Source organism: Rhinopithecus bieti, unplaced genomic scaffold (genome assembly GCF_001698545.2).
Source record: "Rhinopithecus bieti isolate Rb0 unplaced genomic scaffold, ASM169854v2 scaffold_5150, whole genome shotgun sequence".
Classification (NCBI taxonomy): domain Eukaryota; kingdom Metazoa; phylum Chordata; class Mammalia; order Primates; family Cercopithecidae; genus Rhinopithecus; species Rhinopithecus bieti.
This window is the reverse complement of record NW_016804706.1, coordinates 916309-932823: the sequence shown is the minus strand read 5'-3', so window position 1 is coordinate 932823 and position 16515 is coordinate 916309. Positions and strand designations below refer to the sequence as shown.

Here is a 16515-nt window from a genome sequence, read left to right as displayed (position 1 = left end):
GAAGTGGGTAGCTGTGGTGGTGTCTTCTGGAGAGGAGCAGAGATACACATGCCATGTGCAGCACAAGGGGCTGCCAGAGCCCCTCACCCTGAGGTGGGTAAGGAGGGGGAGAAGGCAAAGGGGAGCTGGTATGTGCAGAGATCACATGGTAAGAGAGGAACAGAGAGTGTGAGAAGTTGCCAGGCTCTTTTTAACAGCTAGCTCTCTTGGAAACTAAAAGAGTAACAATTTATTCACTCACGAGAGAGGACAGTAGCTCTTTATTCATAAGAGATTGGCCCCCATGACCCAAACAGCACCCATTAGGCCCCACGTCCAACATTGGGGGTCAGATTTTAATATGAGGTATCAGGGGGTAAATATTTATTTATTTCTTTATTTTTTTTTTGAGATGGAGTCTCGCTCTGCCTCCCAGGCTGGAATGCAGTGGCCGGATCTCAGCTCACTGCAAGCTCCGCCTCCTGGGTTTATGCCATTCTCCTGCCTCAGCCTCCCGAGTAGCTGGGCTTACAGGCGCCCGCCATGTCGCCCGGCTAGTTTTTTGTATTTTTTTTAGTAGAGACGGGGTTTTACCATCTTAGCCAGGATGGTCTCGATCTCCTGACCTCGTGATCTGCCCGTCTCGGCCTCCCAAACTGCTGGGATTACAGGCTTGAGCCACTGCGCCTGGCTGGGGTAAATATTTATACTATTACATCCTGTCCCTAGCCAGTCAGAGCTCATGTTTTTCTCCCATTGCAAAATACGATAATTTTCCAGTTGTCCCAAATGTGCTAGGTTGTTCCAGCATCAACTCAAAATTCCGAAGTCTCATCTGAGACTCAAGGTAAATCTCTATAGCTGTGAGCCTGTAAAGTTTTAAAAATGTTATTTACTTCTAAAATATTAATACAAGAGTGGAAGGGACATTTCTTATACATTTCCATTCCAAAAGGAATAAATAGGCTAAAAGAAATGAATGCAGTGTCCTCACAAGGCTGAAACTCATAATGGAAGATGTTAAAACTTAAAGCTCTAAAATATTCTCCTTTGACTCTATATCTTGAATCCTGAGCACACTGGTGCAAGTGGTGAGCTCACAATGCCATTTGCAGCCCCACATCCTTGGCTTTGCTGAACCTAACCCATATAGCTGCTCTCCTGGGTGAAAATTGAATGCCTGTGGCTTTTCCAAGCTCAGCTTGCACATTACCAATGACTGTACCATTTAGTAGTCCTGGCAGGGGTCCTGCTCCTGCAACTCCATTAGGAATTGTCCTGGATATTAAATTTCCCCTTTAAATATCAGTTCCAGTTTCAGATCATTTCTTTGCTCACAGATATGTGCGTAGGCTATGACAAACAGCCAGGCCAAATATTGAAGGCTATGCTGCTTAGAAACTTCTTCTATCAGATACCCTTAATCACTTTCAAGTTCAAAGTTCCACAGATCCCTAGGGAGGGGGCACAATGCCTCCAAGTTATTTAGTGCATAACAAAAGTGACCTTTCCTCTAGGTCCCAGTTAGGTCCCAGTAAGTTCCTCATCTCCATCTGAGACCTCATCAGCCTGGACTCTATTGTCCATATCACTGTCAGCATTTTGGTCACAATAATTTAACAAACCTCCAGGAAGTTCCAAGTTTTCCCCCATTTTCTTGTCTTCTAAACTCTCCAAACTATTCCAACCTCTACCTGTTACCCAGTTCCAAAGACATTTTCAAATTTTTAGCTCCCTTTATTGCAGTACCCAACTCCTAGTACCAATATTCTGAATTATTCATTCTCAACTGTTATGAAGAAATACCTAAGACTGGATAATTTATAAACACAGAAGGTTTAAATTGGCTCATGGTTCTGCAGGCTATATGAAAGTATGATTCTGGCGTCTGCTCAACTTATGAGAGGGCCTCAGGAAACTTTCAATCATGCTGGAATGTTAAGGGGAAGCAGGCATGACTTACAAGCCTGGAGTAGGAGGGAAAGAAAGCAGGGAGGTGGCACACACTTTTAAACACCAGATCTTGTGAGAACTATCACAAGAACAGCACCAAAGAGATGGTTCTAAACCATTCATGAATGATCCATCCTCATGAGCCAATCACCTCCCTGAGGTGCCACCTCCAACCTTAGAGATTATAAGTGAACATGAGATCTGGGTGGGCACACAGATCCAAACAATATCAGGGGTCATGGTGGACATGAGGGTAGGCTGGTCTCCCCTCTTCTTACATGATACCAGGGATGTAGACACATTCAGATGCCTTGGCAGAAAGAGAAGCCAGAGACTCTTGAAGTCACAAAGGGGAGGCATGAACAAATCTTGCATCTCAGTCCCTCACAAGGCAGTCTTAGAAAAAAAATAGTCATGAACAAATTCAAGTCAGTCATGGTAAGCGGTGACACTGAACAGCCCACCACACCCTCAAGAATAGCAAATCAAAGACTCCAAATTCTAACTGTATCCCCTCTGCCCCAACTCCTCTTTGACTTCAGGTCCTCTAATATGTCACTTTTACAAGCCTTGAGAGACACATCAGAGCCCTGGGTACTGTCCCTGTTTGGGGTGGAATAAAAACAAAATCTATTCAGAGCACACAGGTGATGTGACTAAAGGGGGAATTGTGGGGTGGGTGAGCTCCCCCATGGGCTGGCCTGAGTGGAGGCCGAGGGACTTAAAAGAGCTGGAATCAGGCCCACAAATACAGATTGAGTGTGAGGCAGAGAACAAGGCCTAAGAGGAAAATTCCTGGTGCCCAAGGCTGCTGCGGGGACAAAGGGGACAGCTGATCAGTATTCCAGGGATTGTCTTCCCTCCTCTCCCTCAGAAACTTCATCCTTTATTGTCCCAGAGTGCAGGGCGGGCCCTCAGTCACTCTCTGGTATAGGATCTGAAACCCAGGAGGAATCTTCCTCCTCAGGACAAGAGGGAGAGGGATGTTTTCGCGTTGGTCCCATTTTCTTCCCATTCTATTGGAAGGTGACTCGGGCAGATCTGCAGGAGATCAGGGAGGCGCCCCGCGGCCGCTGGTACCCGCGCACTGCAGCGTCTCCTTCCCATTCTTAAGCCCTTTGCTGAGCCGCTCCGGCCACCTTCCCTGCTGGTGGGTTTTGAGCAGCTCTGCATGTTTCTCTGCCAGAGCATCTGAGCCACCTTGTCCGGTGCTGTCCAAGAGCGCAGTTCCTGGTTTATGAGGAGGTAACTGGCGGAGTCGTAGGGTGAGTTCATCCCTGCGGAGGAGGCTCTAGTCCGGGTCCAGGTCGCAGCTGTGTATACAATGGACGGTGTGAGACCCATTCCTAGTGACCGCGGTCAGCCCAGGCCACTGAGCCCCGCCTCCGCCTCGACCAACCCCCGGGGATTTGGGCCTGAACTGAAAATGGAATCCGGTATAGGCGCCTGGGGCTCTTGTGGGGTCGAGGACCTCCGCTGGTCTCGCAGCAGCCTCGGGTGCGTCTCCGATTGTGCTACAGCAGGTAGCACAATCTTGGTGACTACTGAATGATCATAAATCTAATTTGTAAAAGAGGTGATCTTTGGCCCCATCGTATATAAATGTGTCTAAACGCATTGCAATTAGACTCACAAAGTTTACTTTCCCAGATTGTGTATCTGTGACTCTGGTCTGTTGTATTTTTATATTATCTTTATTTCATAGCCCTGAGTTTGTGTGGGCGAGTCCAGGACATCTCAACACAAAGCACGATGTGTCACCCTATGTTGCAACCAGGAGCCTGGACAGAATTTAATCACCTCAAAATTGCAAGTACTCAATGCAGCCAAAGTGCCCTTCACCAGTGCTCATGCAACGCCTTTATTTATTTATTATTTATTTAGTTAGTTAGTTATTTTTAGACAGAGTATCACTCTGTTGCCCTGGCTGGAGTGCAGTGCCACGCTCATGACCCACTGAAGCCTCGACCTCCTGGGCTCACATGATCAATGCTCCTGTTTCAGCCTACCAAGTAGCTGCCACCACAGGCTTGTGCCACCAACCTTGGCTAATATTTCTAAAAAAATATTTGTGGAAATGAGGTCTCCCTATGTTGCTCTGGCTAGTCTTGAAGTCCTGAGCTCAAGTGATCCTCCCACCTCAGCCTTCCAAAATGCTGGTATTACAGGCACGAGCCACAATGGCCATCCCATGCACCTGCCTGTATTTATGAATTATTCACATCTAAGCTATGTGCATATTTTATTGGGACACTTGGTATTCTTTTCTAACCTGTTTATCATAAGGAGGCAATTCGTTTTTAGACAGCCCCACAGAATGTATTAAAGACCAAGGTGCAAGTAACACTGTGCCAGACTCTGCAGATAAATGGATTAAAAACCCATAAAACACTATGTTTAAGTCTGAGAATTCTATTGCTTTAGAATTCTTTCTCTCTGTTTCTTTACTTCACCTCCTGCTTCTCCAGCCCTTTTCTCTGTCCCTGTCACCCATCAGGCCCTCCTCTCCCCTTAGTCTCTATTACCCTGTCACTACTGAATTGTAGCCCTAGCTCTGCCCTCTCACTTGCTGCTCATGACTGTTTCCCCCACAGTGGTCAGCAATTCTGCTAATGTGAGTCAGATTGTGTCATTTCTTCACTTAAAACCCTCCAATGGCTCCATCTCACTCTCAAGAAGCCTCTAGAATGGAAGGCACAAGCACAGAGGCTTTGGGTTGTTTTGATCAAAGTTGCGTCTACAGAATATAAAAGCATATCTGACCCATAACTAGTAGGCACTAAGTTAATTTTGTTGAATAAATGAATGAAATATGATTGTGTTAAAATTGCATCACACAAAATCACAAAATGAAAATGCAAAGCAAGTTAGGAAACATTTGGTTTTATGCAACTGCTATGAATATCAGTTCATAAATTCATTCCAATGGAGAAAATATCATATGTTTAGCTGTTGAATCTGTTTATCAATTTTCTATTAGTACATAACCAATGACCACAAACTTAGTGGCTTAAAAGAACACTCATTTATTTGTCTACATTTCCTTCATCAGAAATCCAGGCCTAGTGTGAGAGATTTTTGTTCAGGGTTTCACAAAGCTGTATGCTTATCTTAAGATTGGGGTTCTCCCCCAATCTTATATAGAGCTCGTTGGCAGAATTCGGTTTCTGGTAATTGTAGGACTAAGGTCCCTGTTTCCTTCACGCTATCAGAGTAGACAGTGGGGAGGGCCTCTAATTCCTATTGGCCACCAGTGTTCTTTACCCATAATCCCTCGATTTTGAAAGCCCACAGTGGAGGAAACCGCTTACACTGAACCCCTCTACACTGTGAGTCTCTATTCTCAGAAAGAACCCAGTCCTTTTCAGAGCTTACCTGATTAGGACAGTCTATGCAGGATAATCTCCATCTTAAAGTCAACTGACAGGGGACCTTAAATCTATCTGCAAAACCCCTTCACAGCAGCACCTGCATTAGTGTCAACTGAGTAACTGGGGTAACGTGAATAACCAAGGGTGGTTATTGGGGTGTCATCATAGAATCAGCCTAGCATAGCCTGGATCTTCCTTTTGTGTTTGAATAGAACGTACAAATTGAAGGTAAAAAAAAAATAGGTCATTGTTAATGATAATAAAATAGATCTTATATAGTCATGAAAATTCTTAAATATTAAAAGCAAATGACATGTTTAATATCTTATAATCAATTTAGAGCAAATGAAAAAGTTCAATGATTCATCCTCTCTTGTGAAGGTGTATTAGTTATCTACTGCTGCATAACAAGTCACTTAAAACTTAGCAACTCAAATCAACAAATATTTATCATGTCCCACAGTTTCTAGTGGTCAGGAATCCAGGAGCGGTTTCTCTGAGTGCTTCTGGCTCAGGGCCTCTCACAATGTTGCAGACTAGTTGTCATCCAGGGCTTTATCATCTGAGGGCTCAAATGGGGCTGGGGATTCACAAAACACAAGAATACCCCACGTGGCTGTTGGAAGAGGCTTCATCTTCTTATTGTCTGGCCCCAGCTTCACTTCCTTGTCACCTGGACCTTTCCACAGGCCTGCTTGTGACATAGCAGCCGGTTTCCCCCAAGGCTTATGATCCCAGAGAAAGAAAGAACCAGAACCGAAGTAGAAGCTGCAGTGAGGTTTTTTTTTTGTTTGTTTGTTTTGTTTTGTTTTGTTTTTGAGACAGAGTCTCACCCTGTCGCCCAGGCTGGTATGCAGTGACTGGATCTTGGTTCACTGCAACCTCCGACTTCCAGGTTCAAACAATTCTCCTCCCTCAGCGTCCTGAGCAACTGGGATTACAGGTATGCACCAACACACCCGGCTAATTTTTGTATTTTTAGTAGAGATGGGGTTTCACCATGTTGGCCAGGCTGGTCTCGAACTTCTGACCTCATGATCTGCCCTCTTGACCTCCCCAAGTGTTGGAATTACGGGCGTGAGCGACCACTCCCAGACTTAGTGAGTCTTATGATCTATACCCAGAGTCACAAACTATTATGTCAGCATTACTCTATCAGTTTGTAAGTGAGTCATTAAGTTCAGGCCACACTCATAGGAAGGGAATGAAGCTGCACCTCTGCAAGGAGGAGTATCAAAGAATTTATGTGCATGTTAAGTATGTACAGTATGCATGTTAAGTAATGTACAGAATGTAATCACCTCAAATTTGCAAGCACTCAATGCAGCCAAAGTGCCCTTCACCAGTGCTCATGCACTGCCTTTATTATTTAGTTAGTTCGTTTTAGACAAAGTATCACTCTGCTGCCCTGGCTGCAATGCAGTGGCATGCTCATGACTCACTGAAGCCTCAACCTCCTGGGCTTATGCGATCAATGCTCCTCCTTCAGCCTCCCAAGTAGCTGGCACTACAATTAACATTATTGTTTCAGGATTTTGTAAATCAAATGCTTCTTGTATCTGACTAATTTTCTTTATACTTTAAAATTATCTTTTGTAAAGTAATGAATAAAAATTTGAGACAGAGAAAGGAGATACAACAATATCTCAGTTTTTTTGCAAATTCCTTTAATATTAATGTTCTCTTTGATGAGTTGCAAGGAAGTTGAGAAAATACAGCAGCTAGATCAAAGAGTCCCAAGACTGGTGCCATACAATAATGCCTTTACAATCATAACTATCTTTGTTTTTCCTCAGAAGTTTGTAATTCCGTTTAAGAATGCCCAAAATGCCAATTGTCTTACTCAAGCTTCTACAAAAATATGTGCCTAATCAGGGTGCTTTGCAGTTAGGAAAATGTGTCTCACATCTCCCTCTGTGCAACTAGTTTAGCGTCATGACGATGATTCGGTTTGATGTGGTAGGTGGAAATGGTTAACTCCAATCTAGAAACAAGATTTTTCAATAACTAGGTATTCAGTGGGCATCCATTGATCACTTTAACATCTTTTGCTGTGTTTTTTAATTAGATGTGGTAGAAGTGATTTGGACTCCAGTATGATTCTGAAAATACAGTTATTTTGTGTTTCTAATGTTGCTTTAAAAGGAGATCTTTCATGTTTTCCATTCTTATTGGTATTTCATCCTAGTTATTTCTTTATGTCTTTTCATTTAATTTATTTTGCTCAACAATACTTTTTTTCTATTCTGTGAAAGATTAATTTACTTGTGTGTGTGGTAAAATGTGAGCAACATATCAAATTCTCAAATTCTTTTCTAGATACAATTGCCTTGCACATCAGATTGAACATTGTATACCAGAGAGTGTAGAGAGTTGCCAATTAGCCAAGAATCAAATGACCTATTTCTAGCCAAGGCTATTTTTCATGGCATCCTGGTCCTCTCTGTCACATGGCTCCTTACAATTGGCTGTGGCTTTGTTTTAACGCATGTAGTTATCGCTAAGGATCCTTGCAATGAACTTTTGTACTTTCTTTTCTCTTTCATTTCCAAATAATCAGGAATGGCACACGAGGTGCATTTTGAAAAATGCCACTTTAAAGATTTGTGGGCCGGGGGCAGGGGATCATAAGGCCAGCACTTTGGGAGGCCAAAGTGGGTGGATCCCCAGAAATCAGGAGTTGGAGACAAGCCTGGCCAACATGGTGAAGCACAGTGTCTACTAAAAATACAAAAATTAGCCAGGTGCCATGGCAGGTACCTGTAATCCTAGCTACTCCAAAGGCTGAGGTAGGAGAATCGCTTGAACACGGGAGGCAGAGGTTGCAGTGAGCTGAGATCACACCCCTGCACTCCAACCTGGGTGACAGGAGTGAGACTCCATCTCAAAAATAAATGAATAAATAAATAAATAAATGAAGATTTATGATCAAATAACTGCCTGGATATCCTCTCCTGGCATAAAAATCAGAACCTATGAAGCCACCCTAGACTGTTGCCCAATCATATCCCCCAAAACCAACCTCTATCTTGAGTCTTGTATTTACTATTCCTTTTCACTGTCTCTAAAGATTTTTACAATAAGTGCATATATACCCAAATCACAGTTTGTGTTTTTTGAACTTCCCGGTACAGAGAACTCATACTATGTGTATTCTTCTGCGATGCGCGTTATGTGTAGGAGAGTTATCTCTGATGTGGGAGGGTGCTGCTCATTCATTTTTTCTGCTAAAGTTTTACTTTTTATGAATATACCACGATTTTGTTAATTCCCATTGATGTATATGTGATTGTTTCCAGTTTTTTGCCATAAACATTGGTGTACATGTCTCCTGGACACATAGCCAAGAATGTCCCCAGAGTGTATGATCAGGAGGCAGACGGTGGGATTATATGGTGTATGGACGTTAATCATACTAGATAAGGCTAATTTGATTTCCCAAGTGCTTGTACCAAGAATGGGAAAAAGTTCATGTTGCTCATGTGTTCTGAAAACATTCAGTTGAAGATGGAGATTGAATGTTAAAACCACTCTCTTGGCTACAGAATCACCCTAGGCATATTTTCATATTCCATTAATAACTTTCTTTTCTTTACTTTTATCCTGTAAATTATGGTTTTATACTTTAAGCATAAGATTCAAATAATGCTTCCTTTTAGCCTAACCACATAGAGTTTCTGAAAAATGGAAGGACAGAGAAAGCTCTGAGGGAGGAAAGGAGGAAAGAAGGACAGAGAAAGACAAAATGAAAATTTTCAAAAAAGAATAGGAGGAAAGGATTGGAAACAGCAAGTATGTTTAACATTATTAAAATGCAGGGAATTAAAAGATGCAGATAACATCCATGGAATAATAAAAATGTAAGAAAGCCTTAATAGTTATTAACTGCTGTGTCACAAACTACCTCAAAATTTAGTGTCTTAATACAACAAATATCTGTTAATTCAAAGAGACACTACAAACACAAGCAAACTAGATTTTATGGGGGTGGCAGAAGTTGGATAAAGAGACAGATTTTACAGGTTGTAATAAATAAGAGTTATTGGTTTGCAGATGGAAATGCTTTTTGATCCAAGTTCTCCAAGGAGCAGATGCCAAGAGGAGCTTAAAGTCTACAGCATTTTATGAGAGAACACACCTATAAGGGAATATGGGTAGTGAACCAGAAATCCCTGGAAAAGGCGGCAGACAATGATGCAAGTGTGACCCCAAGTGCTGGACAGAAGGAGAGAAAGTTTATTCGACACGCCCAAGAGCACAGGCAATCTAAGGAGGGTTGAGCAAGGGCGTGGAGGAGTTCTGGAGCCACATTTGGCCATCAGAGGAGTCCCCTGTCTCCCGGTAATGGCCTACCTTAGTGTGTCTGCTGTGACCGGTCACTGGCTGGGAACCACTCATGGGAAGCAGGGCTTCTGCACTAATCCTGCTGAGGATGTCAGAGCACAGGAGCAGAGCCTTGGTACATTACCTAGGAGTATGTCTCAATCCTTCCTTACAGAGGGTTCTGGGCTCTTGAATATCAAACCCTCTCAGGCTGCGTTGCTGGATGATTCTGCTCACACTTACAACAGGCAAGGGAAACCAGGAGACCCCCAAGTGGATTCCTGGTTTCTATGCACACTTCTCCTGCCCTCATTGTGTGATAGCAGCCTTGCCTCCTCCTCTTCTCACCTGCTTGTCTCTGGGCACATACTATTCAAATATCCCTGGGTGCAACCACAATGTATAGTTCCATGGACTCTCATTTGTCTCCTTACCAGGGTGCCCCCTTTGAGAAATCAGGACCTCCTGCCCTGTGGAGTCCAGATTTTAGAGGTAAGAAGAGCAAAATCACCTTGGAGGTGAATATAATGAATAAAATAAATAAATAAATAAATAAATTCTTTTATTTATGTTATTTATGTATTTATTTACTTATAAATAAATCAATCACCCTAGGGGTGAATATAAGGAATGAGACACACTTGCTTCGACTTCTTGGCTTTGGACCCACGTATTCTGCCTTCTGAAAACAGCACCATAGAGATGTCTTTGATTCAATAGATGTATCACATCCTGAAAAATGACACCCATTCCTCAGAGGGTTTCATCCAAGCTGGTAGTGAGTTGTGCCTGTAGGGTCCTGTCCATGACTCTTGTGTGCCTGGCAGGATCTGAGAGGCACACGTGGTGATATGACCAGGGGATCCCATGGTCATGGCCCATGCTTCATCCTCTTCCCCATGAGGTGTGTCCCCCAGGCAGATAAGGCACTGAAATTCTGAGCCAGCGGATCAGGAATTCCAATAGGGATGCTGGCTGAGGGTCTGAGAGCAGAGAGGAAAACCACACCACATCGAATAGGTGCCTATCCCTGTGAGGATGAACTTCTGCCCCTGCCAGGATGGATGGGGTTCAAGCCATTCAACTTGTCGCTTAGGGGCTAGTCAGTTACCTGAACAAATAGTGCCCTATCGGTGCCCATCATTGGTCTGTAATGCTCACAAGCAGAGTATTTAGTGGAAGCAGTAGCTGGATTGGTATTAGTAGGGGGCAGTCAGTGCTGCTGGACTCATTTGTACCTTCATCCCTACCACTGTGGTTGCTCAACTCATGGGTCCTTCCTATAAGGCCTGGGCTGATCCATGATGTGGACTGGCTAACTTCAATTTATCTTCAATTTGTTTGGTGATTCAGGGCCAAGTCAGGGCTGGGTGTTTTCTGTGGGTGTTAACATGGAATTGAGGCTCAACCCACATGGACCATTTTCATCTCATGATAGATGCCGCTGGGTCTGTCCCATCTATGACTCTATGGGTCACATAGAAGCCAATACACACAGGCACTTGGAATCACATGTTTGCTTGGTGTCTCATGATCAAACATTCTATCTTATCAGGGCCAGGAACATGCTAAAAGTTGCTTCTAACAAGGAGCATGTTTCTCTGCTGTGGATTCCATACTTCTGATCCCAGGCACTCCATTCTGACTCCCACTGCAGCTTGGTTCAGCTCCATCCTGCATCTTTCCCCAAACTGCCACCTCCAGCACCGGGGGTCTGAGGGATGGTGACTAGCTGCACCACAGCCTGGGTCTGCGGCAGTGTCCTTTCCTGTCCAGGCCCCACTCAAAGCTGGCCTCCTCCTATATCACCCAGAGTGTGGGCCAAAGCAATATACTTAGATGTGGAATGTGGTGTTGCCAGAACCCAGAGAGGCTCACCAGGCAGTGTTCATCCTTCCTTCTGGTGAGGATACAAGATGCAAGTGTGTGTTTTACTTTGGAGGGGAGAGCCCTGCATGCCTGTAACCACTGGATCCATAACACTTCACTGCAGTGGCCACTCTTGAAGCTCTGTGAGGTTTATCTTCACCTTCCATAGTGCACGTGTTTTGCCAAGGAATTCAGCGTACTTTCCTCCTCTTGCTCATCCATCCCAATTTATGTGATACTGACAATGAAATGAGCAGATGTAGTATTATGTGAGATATTTGATTTGTCCAGATCTCTCAAGGCGACATTTATAGAAGGTTGAGGAGTTAAGGTAGCCCTGAGGCAAGCTATCAATAAATGTATTATAAATCCCATGTGAGTGTGAATCATTCCATTTCCATCTTCTAAATGAAATGGGAGGGAATGCACTCACCAAATTCACAGCTGCTTGCCATGTGACTGAGGTATTATTAATCTCCCCAAGCAGTGATATCCAGCCAGTATGGCAGCTGCAATCAGGACTCCTACTTGGTCGAGTCTGGAGTAATTCCATTCATTCTTTAGCCATATCAGGCTTCTTCAGGGACAGGTTGCTGAGTTATATGGAGATTACAGGCAATTCCAACACCACCTGGCATCCTTCAGCTCTCTAATGGCAGTGCTACCCCTATGATACCTGCAGTACCCTCCACAAGACCCACCCTGGGGCACAATATTGCTTCTGGTTTGGCTTGGATGAGGGATGTTTCCCTTTNAAATGTATTATAAATCCCATGTGAGTGTGAATCATTCCATTTCCATCTTCTAAATGAAATGGGAGGGAATGCACTCACCAAATTCACAGCTGCTTGCCATGTGACTGAGGTATTATTAATCTCCCCAAGCAGTGATATCCAGCCAGTATGGCAGCTGCAATCAGGACTCCTACTTGGTCGAGTCTGGAGTAATTCCATTCATTCTTTAGCCATATCAGGCTTCTTCAGGGACAGGTTGCTGAGTTATATGGAGATTACAGGCAATTCCAACACCACCTGGCATCCTTCAGCTCTCTAATGGCAGTGCTACCCCTATGATACCTGCAGTACCCTCCACAAGACCCACCCTGGGGCACAATATTGCTTCTGGTTTGGCTTGGATGAGGGATGTTTCCCTTTGGGCTTTAGCACCATGAGAGCCCTTACTCTCCAGACTAGGGACACAGTGTGGGGTGACTCCTGTTGAGTGCATCAAGGCCAATTATGCACTTGGAGAATGGGGAGATAACCAGGACAGGGTTTATGGACCCAGTGATTCCACTGTGGGTCATAATGTGTCCAGGTTTATTCTTTGGCCTCTGTAAGCCCCACTGTGATGGCGACATAATGGTGCTGTGGGAATCTGGGCAGCAATATCAGCTCACACCCAGTGTTAATACTTATACCATCTCCTGATTAAATGGCTATAGGCTCCTTTGCAGAAGGGCTGATGGAATTGTCCCAGCATGTAACTGTCATGGTGTCACAAGGTTCTTTCTTTTAGGGATATGGATACCTCCTCAGTCACTGGATTCTGAATCTGAAGCTTGCTCCTCAATTCTTGCATGCTTATCATAGATATATGAAGCAGCGCCCTTGCTGGCTGCCCATTTATTCTGACCCCGGGACACCATCCTTTATTCATCTTCCCTACAACTCCTTGAAGGTCAAGCCCCTTTGGCTGATACTCTGGGTTATCACAGTAAATGTGCTCTCTATCTTTTGCAGGTCACTGCAAAGGAGGGTTCCTAAAGCATTCACTCCTGACCCTGAGGGAGGTGGGTGCACTCACTCCAGGTCTCACGTTCACCACAGATAAGCAACAAAAGTCCTCACATTCAAAACTGTCCTGGGCCGCATGCAGCCCATGAGCCGCAGGTTGGACAAGCTTGTATCTAGAACGTACACACCACAAGGCCAGAAATTTTTCTGTTTTTACTTTAATAACGCCTTCTAAATGCAAAGACAGTCATATCCCTAGGAGACAACAAATGTCAGCTGAAGGAATGATCACTGTAGAGAACTCCTCTATTCTAGAGGCAATATCTTTGTTAACGTAGCCTCAGACAAATGCTTTATTTTCGTGGCAACTACAGAACAACATCATCTCACACTGACATCAGTGCCAGCAGAGCTTTTCTCACCAGGGCTGCTCGTGTGTCCTCCCTCCCTCCCTCCTCCCACACCAACCCTCCTGCACACTGCAGCACACAAACATATTTTTCTCTTCAGGAAAGATAACCCTAGACTTATGGGTCCAATTGTCCAAACACATATGAATCTAAATTAGACTCTGCTTTATAAATCTATGAATTTCTATTGGAGCCAGCACTAGGATTACTACAACTCAGGGCAGGAAGAAGAGTAGAAGTGCAGAAGAGGAGCTCCAACAGAAAGTTACCTGTGATGAGAAACTATGAGACCCCTCCTCTCTGTAAATTTCAGAATCTGGTTCCTTTAAAAAGATTGGAGAAAAGATGGAAAATACAATCCAGGAAGGAGCCCTGGGAGGAGGGCAAGAGCTTGAAAGTTCTGAAAATTTGTCTTTTGATACCACAAGGACCCTTGTATGCAGGGACCACCCTAGGTGACATCCAAGTCCCTGTGATCACAGGTCATGGTGAGACAAGGTTCTACTGAAGGACCAAGGACAATGGAGCAGCAAAGATGACTCAGCTGAGCAGTGACCACATAAAGCGCACGGTGGCCTGAGCACCCACTGGGCACAGCCCCGTCTACTCTCCTCCCCTGCAACAAATCAGCACAAGAAACACGTGGACTCTGGAAGCTTCTCATGTCTTCCATTAATTTTGTCTCTCAAATTTTAGGAATCTTCTCCTTTAATTAACTCATCAACCTCTCACGGCAAGAATTTGAAAATGTAAATTTATATTCAGATTCTAATTTTAATAGGGAAGTAAGAAGTTACAGCTCAGTGGATATAATGTTGAGACAGAGATGGAGACATCTCAGCCCCACCTCTCTGGAGGAGGAAAGATGATTGGGGAGGGAGCACAGGTCAGCGTGGGAAGAGGGTCATGGTGGACACGGGGGTGGGTTGGGCTCCCCACCTCCTCACACTATGCCTGCAGGAATACAGACACATTCAGGTGCATTTGCAGAAAGAAAGTCAGGATTCTTGAAGTCACAAAGGGAAGGCGTGAACAAATTTTGCTTCTCAGTCCCACACAAGGCAGTTGTCTCACACTATAGAAAAAAATATTAATGGAGAAATTCCTATCTGTCATAGTGAGGGGTAACACTTTAAACAGCCCATCGCACGCTCAATACATCCAACTCGAAGAAACCCCATAGCACAGCTGCATCCACTGTTCTCCTGAACACCCCACACACATCAGGCCCCCCAGGGTCTCATTTTTACAAGCCGTGAGAGACACATCAGAACACTGGGCACGGTTGCTGCCTGGGGTAGAACAAAAACAGGACCTGGTCAGAGCCCAGAGGAGATTTGGTTAGAGGAGGAGTTTGGGGTTGGTGAGCTCTCCCATTGGATCCCGACCACAATATCCCAAGGATCTCAGTGATCAGCCCATTTGATACTTACTTGCAGCTTGAGAGTAGATCACTCTGTTTCTATCTGTGGGAAGAAAATGTCCTGTGAGAGGCCAGAAGGCAGTCAGGGCCATAAGACCCTATAGCATACCCCCTAGTCTTTGATCCCAGAGAATTTTCCAGAAAAGTGTAACTGCAGATCCAGGACAGGATCAGGAAACATGAGGAATGACCCGTCCAGCGGGATCATTAACACAGACCTTGGAGGAGGGGGTGGGAATTTAGAGAGACAAGAGACACAAGAAATGGAGACAAGACAGTATCCTGATCAAGTCTCGTTTAATGGCGGTGGTGCAATGCCTTATATAGGCTGGCAGGGAAGAGGAAGGGCTCAGAGCAGGCGGGGAGGAGAATAATGAGAGACGTCACCAGGCGCATGCTCGGTAGACTTAGTCTTTCCCGGGCGCGGGAGGTTATCTACGCATGGGCGGGAAAAGTTCGCGCGCGCGGGAAAAGTTGATGATGAAGAACCAGGAAGTGCGCTATCTTGTCTCCACAATGCGGAGCTTAAGCTACAGAGGCCGCGGCAATTTCCGGGCCTCACGGCTCCGGACAGGTCCTCCTTTTTTATGTTATTAGTGACTAGAAGATAGTCCCTCGGGAACTGTGCCTGTCTTAGGTTGGAGTGACACATCTCTTCACTGGTACCCGTCATGGGATTAGTAGCAGTAGCTATGACGGCCCTCCTGTATTAGGTTAGTGAGAGATGACACTGTCTTACCCGTCATTGGCTGTCCAGTTCAGCGCACAGGGAAGGTGGTTTACGGCAAGCCTAAGTATGGACCACCGTGATCTTCCTGTTCAAGGCGATGATAATGGACCTGTATGGGTTTGGCTTGGATGGCCTCGATTTGTTGCTTAATGAATGTCATGAGCTTATTGAAGATTATAGGCCCCAAAGAGAGTAAGAGCAATAGGCAAAGCAGGGGGCCCAATAACGGTATAATATAGGGGAGGAGTCCATGGAACCCAGTCCAAAACGGGTTATCAGTCATTTCTTTTCGTCGTTTTTCTAGGTCTTCTTGTAGACGCTTGATTTTATCTCTGACGATCCCGGACTTGTTGGCGTAGAAACAGCACTTTTCCTGTAGAGCTAAGCAGATACCTCCCTGTTCGGCAGTTAATAAATCTAGGCCTCTCCTATTTTGGAGCACTACTTCTGCCAGGGAATCTACTTGATCTTGTAGATCCTGTATAGTACTTGAGATGGCCTGCATATCTGAGATCAATTGGCGAGACAATTTGGTGTATTGAGTAACAGAGACCCCTAGGCTTGAAACCCCAGTTGTTACGGCAGTAGTGATGCCTAGTCCTACAAGTAAGGGGATAAATTGTATTGCCCTTATGGCTCTTCCCAAAAAGTGATCTATAGCTGGAATAGGTACAGGTTCATCTCCAGGGATAATGTCTATATCTGGCAGAAGAGTGGCTAG

At 44.7% G+C, this 16515-nt stretch overlaps 1 protein-coding gene and 1 long non-coding RNA gene across 8 annotated transcripts in view; one reads left to right on the top strand and one right to left on the bottom strand.

Annotated features, from left to right (window-relative positions):
- The window catches only part of LOC108528438 (uncharacterized), a 113610-nt gene that overhangs the window by 52196 nt on the left and 44899 nt on the right, over positions 1 to 16515 (top strand). The window lies entirely within an intron of this gene.
- LOC108528440 (uncharacterized) lies at positions 14290 to 16500 on the bottom strand. The gene is made up of 3 exons (XR_001885160.1): positions 15804 to 16500; positions 15075 to 15107; positions 14290 to 14716 (listed from the first exon to the last, which is right to left on the bottom strand). It is a non-coding gene; the product is annotated as an uncharacterized LOC108528440 (long non-coding RNA).